At 41.2% G+C, this 11,227-nt stretch overlaps 1 protein-coding gene across 1 annotated transcript in view; it reads right to left on the reverse strand.

Annotated features, from left to right (window-relative positions):
- Positions 1-10,006, reverse strand: part of zmiz1a (zinc finger, MIZ-type containing 1a) — a 44,789-nt gene extending 34,783 nt beyond the window's left edge. Inside the window, exon 1 of the mRNA XM_062995217.1 lies at positions 9,988-10,006. The gene's annotated coding sequence lies outside the window, so the exon portion shown is untranslated. The remainder of the gene's footprint in view (positions 1-9,987) is intronic.
- Positions 10,007-11,227: the final 1,221 nt, after the last annotated feature.

Below are 11,227 nucleotides of genomic sequence, written 5' to 3' on the forward strand. Positions count from 1 at the left end.
TTAGCGAAATTAAACTAAAACTCTCAGCAGCAAATTCGTTCAGATTATAGACAAACTGTATAAAATGACCAAACATCACAGATTTGTTTAGTTCATATTTCCTTACATATGGTAAAATCAATACACTGCTGCATGTGATCTGTGAAATACACTGAAGTGCCTGAAAAACTGGTACAGACAAGCCTATGCAAAATACACAGCAACGCCACATACACCGATGAGGCATAACATTATGACCACCTTCCTAACTGACTGGTCTGCGGCTATACAGCCCCATACGCAACAAACTGCAATGCTCTATGTATTCTGACACCTTTCTATCAGAACCAGCATTAACTTCTTCAGGAATTTGAGCTACCGTTGCTCATCTGTTGGATGAGCCTTGGTCGCCCATGACCCTGTCGCCGGTTTACCACTGCTTTCTCCTTGGACCACTTTTGATAGATACTGACCACTGCAGACTGGGAACACCCCACAAGAGCTGCAGTTTTGGAGATGCTCTGACCCAGTCATCTAGCCATCACAATTTGGCCCTTGTCAAACTCACTCAAATCCTTACGCTCGCCCATTTTTCCTGCTTCTAACACATCAACTTTGAGGATAAAATTGTTACTTGCTGCTTAATATATTCTAAGATAATCAGTGTTATTCACTTCACCTGTCAGTGGTCATAATGTTATGCCTAGTCGGTGTATGTGTTTGTTTTGCTGGCATTTCATGGGACTCCTACAAACGTCTACAAACGTCTTTGACAGGTGAACGCTCTGAGTTGCACCTGTTTGTGTCCTGCATTTGTTCTGATGTATTTGGCCTCTTCAGGACAATGCACCGCCACATAAATCTACAGACGTCAAATTATGGTTAGAGGAACGCTCAACTCAGTTTGGGGTTTTGCCATTCCCACCTGAGTCTCCAGAGCTGTGGAACACAGAAATTCTACACCTCGGAAAACAAGAGAATTCTGGACCGTTCTGCAGGAGGTATTGTGTTTATTGACTACAGAATATTTCTGCAAGCTTGTGGGGTCCATGCCCCATTATATTTCTGCAGTACTACACTCTCACAGGGGAACTACCAAGTATTAGACTGTACCAGTTTTCAATACCTGTTTTCTGGCACTTCAGTGTATATTGCACTTAAATTTGCATTTAAAAATCAGTGCTGATTAATCTTTTGCCACTTTCCACTGGGTAATAGAACAAAGAAGTTGTACAGTTGAACTGTTCTTGTTTTATACCTTTATTTATTGTATACCAATACTAGTAAAGTGTAAGTTTTTTAGATATGGTGGTCACTAGTAATAGGCACTAATAGTCCACTGATCCACTAATAAATATGTAACTATTTATTTTGAGTAGCTACTATAGCAGGGTCAAAGTAACAAAACACTGGGCACTAAGTAGTAATACATCCTGTACTGCAAGGAACACACTCATTCACTCACTTACACACACAGGGCAATTTAAAAAAAGCCAGTTTGCCTAATGGTATGTTTTGAAAGGTGAGAGCAAACTCACCTGTAAAGTCCTGGAAAGTCTAAACAGACACAGTGATAGCGTGAATGAGTCAAGACTCATCCAGGCTAAAACCCAGATTGGTAGTAGTGAAATCTTGCGTGTTAGTGTGAACCCTATGTGCACCAATTTGTCCCTGTTTAGTACTTCTAGCGCCTTGGTAAGAAGTGTAACCGAAGGAAGAATCAGCAATCAGATCTGGTACAGGTCATTTATCTTTTGAATAAGGATTTTTACTGGGATAATAGCCCTGACTGTGTGTGTGAGTGTGGTGTGGATCAGTGTGTAATGGTGCTGTAGGAGTGCTCTGCCAGCAGCACTCTGCTATTATCTAATAATACAGTGCTGTTCCAATCTTGTGAGGAGAGAAACCCTACATACTAATTAAGGACACACTTGATCCTGAGTGTGTGTTGCATACATGCCGTGGGACCTATTAAACCCTAACACGGACGAGATAGTTACATTCCAAATTTCTGTATAGCTGATGTAACAGGTCAAGACAGCTTAACACATGCAAAGGTGGGAACCATGTGCTGACTGAGGTGTCATGGTAAATGTATTATTTAAAAAATATTTTAATGTTACATTAAATGATATTAGGACCAACAACATTTAAATGACCTTACAGTTATTATCTCTTTTTTATATCTATTTTATTCTACAGCAAGGAAACAATACAATATGTTATGGAGGCCATACCAACCAAGTGTGTTTTAAAACATCATGCCATGCTTTTAGCCTTGTCTCTGGCCCAGCCTAATTGTCTACACCCTCTTTTGTTATTTACCAGAAAAACTAGTCTTAATCCAAAATTTATTTTATTTGTCATATACAGTGTATCACAAAAGTGAGTACACCCCTCACATTTCTGCAGATATTTAAGTATATCTTTTCATGGGACAACACTGACAAAATGACACTTTGACACAATGAAAAGTAGTCTGTGTGCAGCTTATATAACAGTGTAAATTTATTCTTCCCTCAAAATAACTCAATATACAGCCATTAATGTCTAAACCACCGGCAACAAAAGTGAGTACACCCCTTAGTGAAAGTTCCTGAAGTGTCAATATTTTGTGTGGCCACCATTATTTCCCAGAACTGCCTTAACTCTCCTGGGCATGGAGTTTACCAGAGCTTCACAGGTTGCCACTGGAATGCTTTTCCACTCCTCCATGACGACATCACGGAGCTGGCGGATATTCGAGACTTTACGCTCCTCCACCTTCCGCTTGAGGATGCCCCAAAGATGTTCTATTGGGTTTAGGTCTGGAGACATGCTTGGCCAGTCCATCACCTTTACCCTCAGCCTCTTCAATAAAGCAGTGGTCGTCTTAGAGGTGTGTTTGGGGTCATTATCATGCTGGAACACTGCCCTGCGACCCAGTTTCCGGAGGGAGGGGATCATGCTCTGCTTCAGTATTTCACAGTACATATTGGAGTTCATGTGTCCCTCAATGAAATGTAACTCCCCAACACCTGCTGCACTCATGCAGCCCCAGACCATGGCATTCCCACCACCATGCTTGACTGTAGGCATGACACACTTATCTTTGTACTCCTCACCTGATTGCCGCCACACATGCTTGAGACCATCTGAACAAAACAAATTAATCTTGGTCTCATCAGACCATAGGACATGGTTCCAGTAATCCATGTCCTTTGTTGACATGTCTTCAGCAAACTGTTTGCAGGCTTTCTTGTGTAGAGACTTCAGAAGAGGCTTCCTTCTGGGGTGACAGCCATGCAGACCAATTTGATGTAGTGTGCGGCGTATGGTCTGAGCACTGACAGGCTGACCCCCCACCTTTTCAATCTCTGCAGCAATGCTGACAGCACTCCTGCGCCTATCTTTCAAAGACAGCAGTTGGATGTGATGCTGAGCACGTGCACTCAGCTTCTTTGGACGACCAACGCGAGGTCTGTTCTGAGTGGACCCTGCTCTTTTAAAACGCTGGATGATCTTGGCCACTGTGCTGCAGCTCAGTTTCAGGGTGTTGGCAATCTTCTTGTAGCCTTGGCCATCTTCATGTAGCGCAACAATTCGTCTTTTAAGATCCTCAGAGAGTTCTTTGCCATGAGGTGCCATGTTGGAACTTTCAGTGACCAGTATGAGAGAGTGTGAGAGCTGTACTACTAAATTGAACACACCTGCTCCCTATGCACACCTGAGACCTAGTAACACTAACAAATCACATGACATTTTGGAGGGAAAATGACAAGCAGTGCTCAATTTGGACATTTAGGGGTGTAGTTTCTTAGGGGTGTACTCACTTTTGTTGCCGGTGGTTTAGACATTAATGGCTGTATATTAAGTTATTTTGAGGGAAGAATAAATTTACACTGTTATATAAGCTGCACACAGACTACTTTTCATTGTGTCAAAGTGTCATTTTGTCAGTGTTGTCCCATGAAAAGATATACTTAAATATCTGCAGAAATGTGAGGGGTGTACTCACTTTTGTGATACACTGTATATGCTGATCAGCCATAACATTAAAACCACCTCCTTGTTTTTACCCTCTCTGTCCATTTTATCAGCTCCACTTACCATATAGAAGCACTTTGTAGCTCTACAATTACTGACTGTAGTCCATCTGTTTCTCTACATACCTTTTTGTACCCTGCTTTTACCCTGTTCTTCAATGGTTTGGACCCCCTACAGGTATTATTTAGGTGGTGGATCATTCTCATCACTGTGTGTGTTGTGCTGGATAAGAGTGGATAAGACACAGCAGCGCTGCTGGAGTTTATATATTGTGTCCACTCACTGTCCACTCTATTAGACACTCCTACCTAGTACACCTTGTAGATGTAAAGTCAGAGACGATCGCTCATCTATTGCTGCTGTTCGAGTTGGTCATCTTCTAGACCTTCATCAGTGGTCACAGGACGCTGCCCACGAGGTGCTGTTGGCTGAATATTTTTGTTTGGTGAACTATTCTCAGTCCAGCAGTGACAGTGAGGTGTTCAAACTCAGCGCTGCTGTGTCTTATCCACTCATACCCGCACAACACTCACTAACACACACTTACACATGACTATGGCTGATCTGTGTATATACAGTATATATATATATATACAGTGTATCACAAAAGTGAGTACACCCCTCACATTTCTGCAAATATTTTATTATATCTTTTCATGGGACAACACTATAGAACTAAAACTTGGATATAACTTAGAGTAGTCAGTGTACAACTTGTATAGCAGTGTAGATTTACTGTCTTCTGAAAATAACTCAACACACAGCCATTAATGTCTAAATGGCTGGCAACATAAGTGAGTACACCCCACAGTGAACATGTCCAAATTGTGCCCAAAGTGTCAATATTTTGTGTGACCACCATTATTATCCAGCACTGCCTTAACCCTCCTGGGCATGGAATTCACCAGAGCTGCACAGGTTGCTACTGGAATCCTCTTCCACTCCTCCATGATGACATCACGGAGCTGGTGGATGTTAGACACCTTGAACTCCTCCACCTTCCACTTGAGAATGCGCCACAGGTGCTCAATTGGGTTTAGTCCATCACCTTTACCTTCAGCTTCCTCAGCAAGGCAGTTGTCATCTTGGAGGTTGTGTTTGGGGTCGTTATCCTGTTGGAAAACTGCCATGAGGCCCAGTTTTCGAAGGGAGGGGATCATGCTCTGTTTCAGAATGTCACAGTACATGTTGGAATTCATGTTTCCCTCAATGAACTGCAGCTCCCCAGTGCCAGCAACACTCATGCAGCCCAAGACCATGATGCTACCACCACCATGCTTGACTGTAGGCAAGATACAGTTGTCTTGGTACTTCTCACCAGGGCGCCGCCACACATGCTGGACACCATCTGAGCCAAACAAGTTTATCTTGGTCTCGTCAGACCACAGGGCATTCCAGTAATCCATGTTCTTGGACTGCTTGTCTTCAGCAAACTGTTTGCGGGCTTTCTTGTGCGTCAGCTTCCTTCTGGGATGACGACCATGCAGACCGAGTTGATGCAGTGTGCGGCGTATGGTCTGAGCACTGACAGGCTGACCTCCCACGTCTTCAACCTCTGCAGCAATGCTGGCAGCACTCATGTGTCTATTTTTTAAAGCCAACCTCTGGATATGACGCCGAACACGTGGACTCAACTTCTTTGGTCGACCCTGGAGAAGCCTGTTCCGAGTGGAACCTGTCCTGGAAAACCGCTGTATGACCTTGGCCACCATGCTGTAGCTCAGTTTCAGAGTGTTAGCAATCTTCTTATAGCCCAGGCCATCTTTGTGGAGAGCAACAATTCTATTTATCACATCCTCAGAGAGTTCTTTGCCATGAGGTGCCATGTTGAATATCCAGTGGCCAGTATGAGAGAATTGTACCCAAAACACCAAATTTAACAGCCCTGCTCCCCATTTACACCTGGGACCTTGACACATGACACCAGGGAGGGACAACGACACATTTGGGCACAATTTGGACATGTTCACTGTGGGGTGTACTCACTTACAGGAGTTGGACAAAATAACTGAAACACCTGGTTTTAGACCACAATAATTTATTAGTATGGTGTAGGGCCTCCTTTTGCGGCCAATACAGCGTCAATTCATCTTGGAAATGACATATACAAGTCCTGCACAGTGGTCAGAGGGATTTTAAGCCATTCTTCTTGCAGGATAGTGGCCAGGTCACTATGTGATGCTGGTGGAGGAAAACGTTTCCTGACTCGCTTCTCCAAAACACCCCAAAGTGGCTCAATAATATTTAGATCTGGTGACTGTGCAGGCCATGGGAGATGTTCAACTTCACTTTCATGTTCATCAAACCAATCTTTCACCAGTCTTGCTGTGTGTATTGGTGCATTGTCATCCTGATACACGGCACCGCCATTGGATGCACATGGTCCTCCAGAATGGTTCGGTAGTCCTTGGCAGTGACGCGCCCATCTAGCACAAGTATTGGGCCAAGGGAATCCCATGATATGGCAGCCCAAACCATCACTGATCCACCCCCATGCTTCACTCTGGGCATGCAACAGTCTGGGTGGTACGCTTCTTTGGGGCTTCTCCACACTGTAACTCTCCCGGATGTGGGGAAAACAGTAAAGGTGGACTCATCAGAGAACAATACATGTTTCACATTGTCCACAGCCCAAGATTTGCGCTTTCAGCACCATTGAAATCGACGTTTGGCATTGGCACGAGTGACCGAAGGTTTGGCTATAGCAGCCCGGCCGTGTATATTGACCCTGTGGAGCTCCCGACGGACAGTTCTGGTGGAAACAGGAGAGTCGAGGTGCACATTTAATTCTGCCGTGATTTGGGCAGCCGTGGTTTTATGTTTTTTGGATACAATCCGGGTTAGCACCCGAACATCCCTTTCAGACAGCTTCCTCTTGCGTCCACAGTTAATCCTGTTGGATGTGGTTTGTCCTTCTTGGTGGTATGCTGACATTACCCTGGATGCCGTGGCTCTTGATACATCACAAAGACTTGCTGTCTTGGTCACAGATGCGCCAGCAAGACGTGCACCAACAATTTGTCCTCTTTTGAACTCTGGTATGTCACCCATAATGTTGTGTGCATTGCAATATTTTGAGCAAAACTGTGCTCTTACCCTGCTAATTGAACCTTCACACTCTGCTCTTACTGGTGCAATGTGCAATTAATGAAGATTGGCCACCAGACTGGTCCAATTTAGCCATGAAACCTACCACACTAAAATGACAGGTGTTTCAGTTATTTTGTCCAACCCCTGTATGTTGCCAGCTATTTAGACATTAATGGCTGTGTTGAGTTATTTTCAGAAGACAGTAAATCTACACTGCTATACAAGTTGTACACTGACTACTCTAAATTATATCCAAGTTTCATGTCTATAGTGTTGTCCCATGAAAAGATATAATGAAATATTTGCAGAAATGTGAGGGGTGTACTCACTTTTGTGATACACTGTATATACACAGATCAGCCATAGTCATGTGTAAGTGTGTGTTAGTGAGTGTTGTGCTGGTATAAGTGGATAAGACACACACACACACACACACACACATATAGAGAGAAACTATGTATTGTTTCTATATGCTGGTGTAATTATTCTACAGCAGTAGCTCTCTAATTTATATCCACAGTAAGTCTACCAAACTCTTTGTAATGTAAGTGATTTACTTCTATCTTGGTGATCCAGACTTCAAAACAGCACTGGTTGTAATGTCACCAATACAAACATAACAATCACTGTATAACTTGTGCTAGAAGCCTCGCGTGATACATTCAATGACTTAGATTTTAATTGTATCTAAACATTTATACCTTGCTCGCTGAAGGCTGTTTTAGCAACCATGAGTGTTTGTTTTTTCTAGTCGCTTTTGATTAAATTTTCTATCTTGGCTCATATCTCTGTGTAACTGCATGTTAGGCCCTGTTTATTACTTTCTTGTACCTCATATAGCTTATAGTCATGACACAGAGTGTAATAAAGCAAATAATGAAATTCAACAGTTTTATCCTGTTTGGGTCCAGAGCTCAATATGTCATAGATAATAACATATTTCACTCTAAAATTAGAAACGCAAACGTGTGTATCAGAAGAGAATGTTAATACAATCAAAATACTCAAGACCTTAGTGGAAAAACATAAATTAGATGTAAATATGTAAACATATTTTGTTTTTGTTACGACTGTTATACATGTCTGTTAATATATATAAGAACAAATGAATCATTTTATCATTAAAAATGTATAAATGGCTCTACTGCACTAAAATGTTGGGTAAGTAAGTACTTGCATTAAATACTTTTAGTATCTACTGGTGTTCCCCTTACACAAGTGACCACAATATTCTGAAATAAAATTATTTAAATGTTTTTAATTTAAATGTGGTCGTTATGCACACAGTGTATGCCGATATCCTCAAGCATCTTGGCTAATGTGCCTCCTGTCTGGCAAACAAAACCCTGCATTACTATTTTTGAGGAACAATACACCGATCAGTCATAACATTATGACCACCTTCCTAACTGACTGATCTGTGGCTATGCAGCCCCATACACAACAAACTGCGATGCACTGTGTATTCTGACACCTTTCTATCAGAACCAGCATTAACTTCTTTAGCAATTTGAGCTACAGTAGCTTGACATGGGTCAGACTTCGCTCCCCACTTGCATCAATGAGCCTTGGCCACCCATGACGTCTGACCCAGTCATCTAGGCATCACAATTTGGCCCTTGTCAGACTCACTCAAATCTTTATGCTTGCCCATTTTTCCTGCTTCTAACACATCAAGCTTGCGGATAAAATGTTCACTTGCTGCCTAATATATCCCACCCACTAACAGGTGCCGTGATGAAGAGATAATCAGTCTTATTAACTTCAACTGTCAGTGGTCATAATGTTATGCCTCGTCGGTGTATGATAATGGTTTATTTAAATTTTTTAAGTATGGATAAAACAATCACTTGTCAGATTAATGGTCTGTATCCCAGGATAGACCAGTCACAGATCTTAAATACCTATTGCACTCTGATGATTTACCCTCAATGTTAATCTGCATTAAAAACACTATAGGTTTACATTTGGTTAGAGAGTACCAAGTTGTACAGTGTTAACTATCACAAAAATTGCATAAATATATAAAAAAACACATTACATTTATATTTAATGCACTTGTTTCTCTCAAACACATTTCAAAAGTAGGCAGTATGGAATATGGAAGGCATAACAACAAGTGGGACACTCTGCTATCCTATCCAGATAATTGCCCAAATACACAGAGCAACAGCACTTGGCAGATGCCACGACTGTGTAGTGTTTATTCTAAATAGATGAAGTGCAATGATGTGTCAGCACTAATAATATTCGTACAATGCAGCTTTACTGACTGTTTTGAGAGCATCAGGGGAAACAGCTTGCTGCTATTTCGACTGATAAATAACAGCGCTGATTCAATTGCAGGTTCAAAATCAAGTACAATTTCAGTGAATGTCTGGAATAAAATAAGACTCACTCAAAAAAACTCATTGCCGGTAACACAGAGGTCTGCCCCAGAAGTGATCAGCGCAGATGGAATTTTTGCTTACACATACGTCGCAAGATGTAATAAAATAAGGAAATAAAGCAGCCACTGGTAATGACCGGCACTGTCTGAGAGAGCCTTTTCTAGACTGCTGTATTAAGTGAGTGCAGATCACTTATAGAAAACATGATAAAAAAAACATAACTGAGCAGCACATGCTTCTGCGATACAGTTATGGATGCCCATTTAGCAGCCAACGAGCCACACAAACACCCCCGCAAGAGAGGAAGCACATTGAAAGCATCTGTGTCACTGTGACTCAGCTTCTGTTACTGATGAGAAGTAATAAAATAAATAAATAATATATATAAATAAAAAAAAACAGAATGAATGTCCAAGGTGACAATGGCGGGAGAAAAAGAGAGAACGAGCTCTCCACTAAATGTGCCACACAAATCAAATGAAGCTAGAACACAGAAGAGTACCTGAGTCACTTTGACATCTCCTGCAGGTGGTGGTTTCTGTAGGGTTTAAATTCAACATTTTACTGATGCTGGTAAAGCAATGTGAACACAAACAATGCAGTCTTAGAAAAATCAATTTATAGATGGAGGGACCGATATGACGGTAGGGCTGGGCGAGATGACTAAAAAACTAGATATGCTCTTGAGAAGTGGCGATATATGATGTGATAAGATATGATGTAAACGTAAAGTACAATGGCAGGCCACCGCCCGTATTTTAGCCTATATTGTTTATAAGTTATCTTAAAAACACAAAACATTGTAGTTATGATAAATTCTGACTGATTTACAGTGTTTATATTTTGTATTATTATAAGGTTGTATTGGTATTAATATTGACAATATTTATATCAAACAAACCAGCAGAATCTCACAATCACATTTATGCTCCGTTTTACTTCAAATATGAGAATAAAAAATATCCCAAGAAAGTTGAATATTTGATAATGCTTTGCTATCATTTCAAAATGAAAGTGCACGTTAACCAACAGCAATGCGACCCAGAGCAACCATACAGCAGCATAAAATCATAACCGCTGCTTACCTGAAGGCCACCTTATATGTTTCCAGAATATATAAAACCATTTCCAACTGTGTTTGTCCACCAAACTAATGAAAACCATCTTAGATCATTTATTTTCTTATACATTTATAAATGTATTTGGTTTTTTTTTTGTGATTACTACTACTGTCTTTTCTCTACTGCTGCTACTTTATTGGAGAGATGCCATTGGAAATTTCATTGTACCTGTGTATAGTGACAATTCTATTCTATTCTATTCACTTGGCTTTCCCGGTAAAAAGCTAAAATTGATAATTCGTTCACTATACTGTCACTTATGCCTCAACAACCAATCAAGAGAGAGATTGAAATTCTGCCCAGAATCTGAATTCGGAAGCTCTGATTGGTTCATACAGCTGTTTTTAAGGCGTGAACCATGAATGAATCTCTTTCACAAATGAACTGATTCGTTTGTGTGGGCAGAGCGAATGAATCTTTACCATATATAATTGCACAGCTCCCTGATTCGATTCCAATGAATGATTTGTTTGAAAAGAGTCGTTTCGGACAGTGATTCAGTTTGCGTGTGTGTGAAGCGTGCTGAACAGCGCCTTTGTGTTCTGTTTGAAATGTTCTCATACGGTAACCTGTTTATCCTAGACATACTCGATATGTTGAATATGGCCATTTTTAACATCG

This window comes from Trichomycterus rosablanca, chromosome 5, assembly GCF_030014385.1.
Source record: "Trichomycterus rosablanca isolate fTriRos1 chromosome 5, fTriRos1.hap1, whole genome shotgun sequence".
In the NCBI taxonomy this organism is placed as follows: domain Eukaryota; kingdom Metazoa; phylum Chordata; class Actinopteri; order Siluriformes; family Trichomycteridae; genus Trichomycterus; species Trichomycterus rosablanca.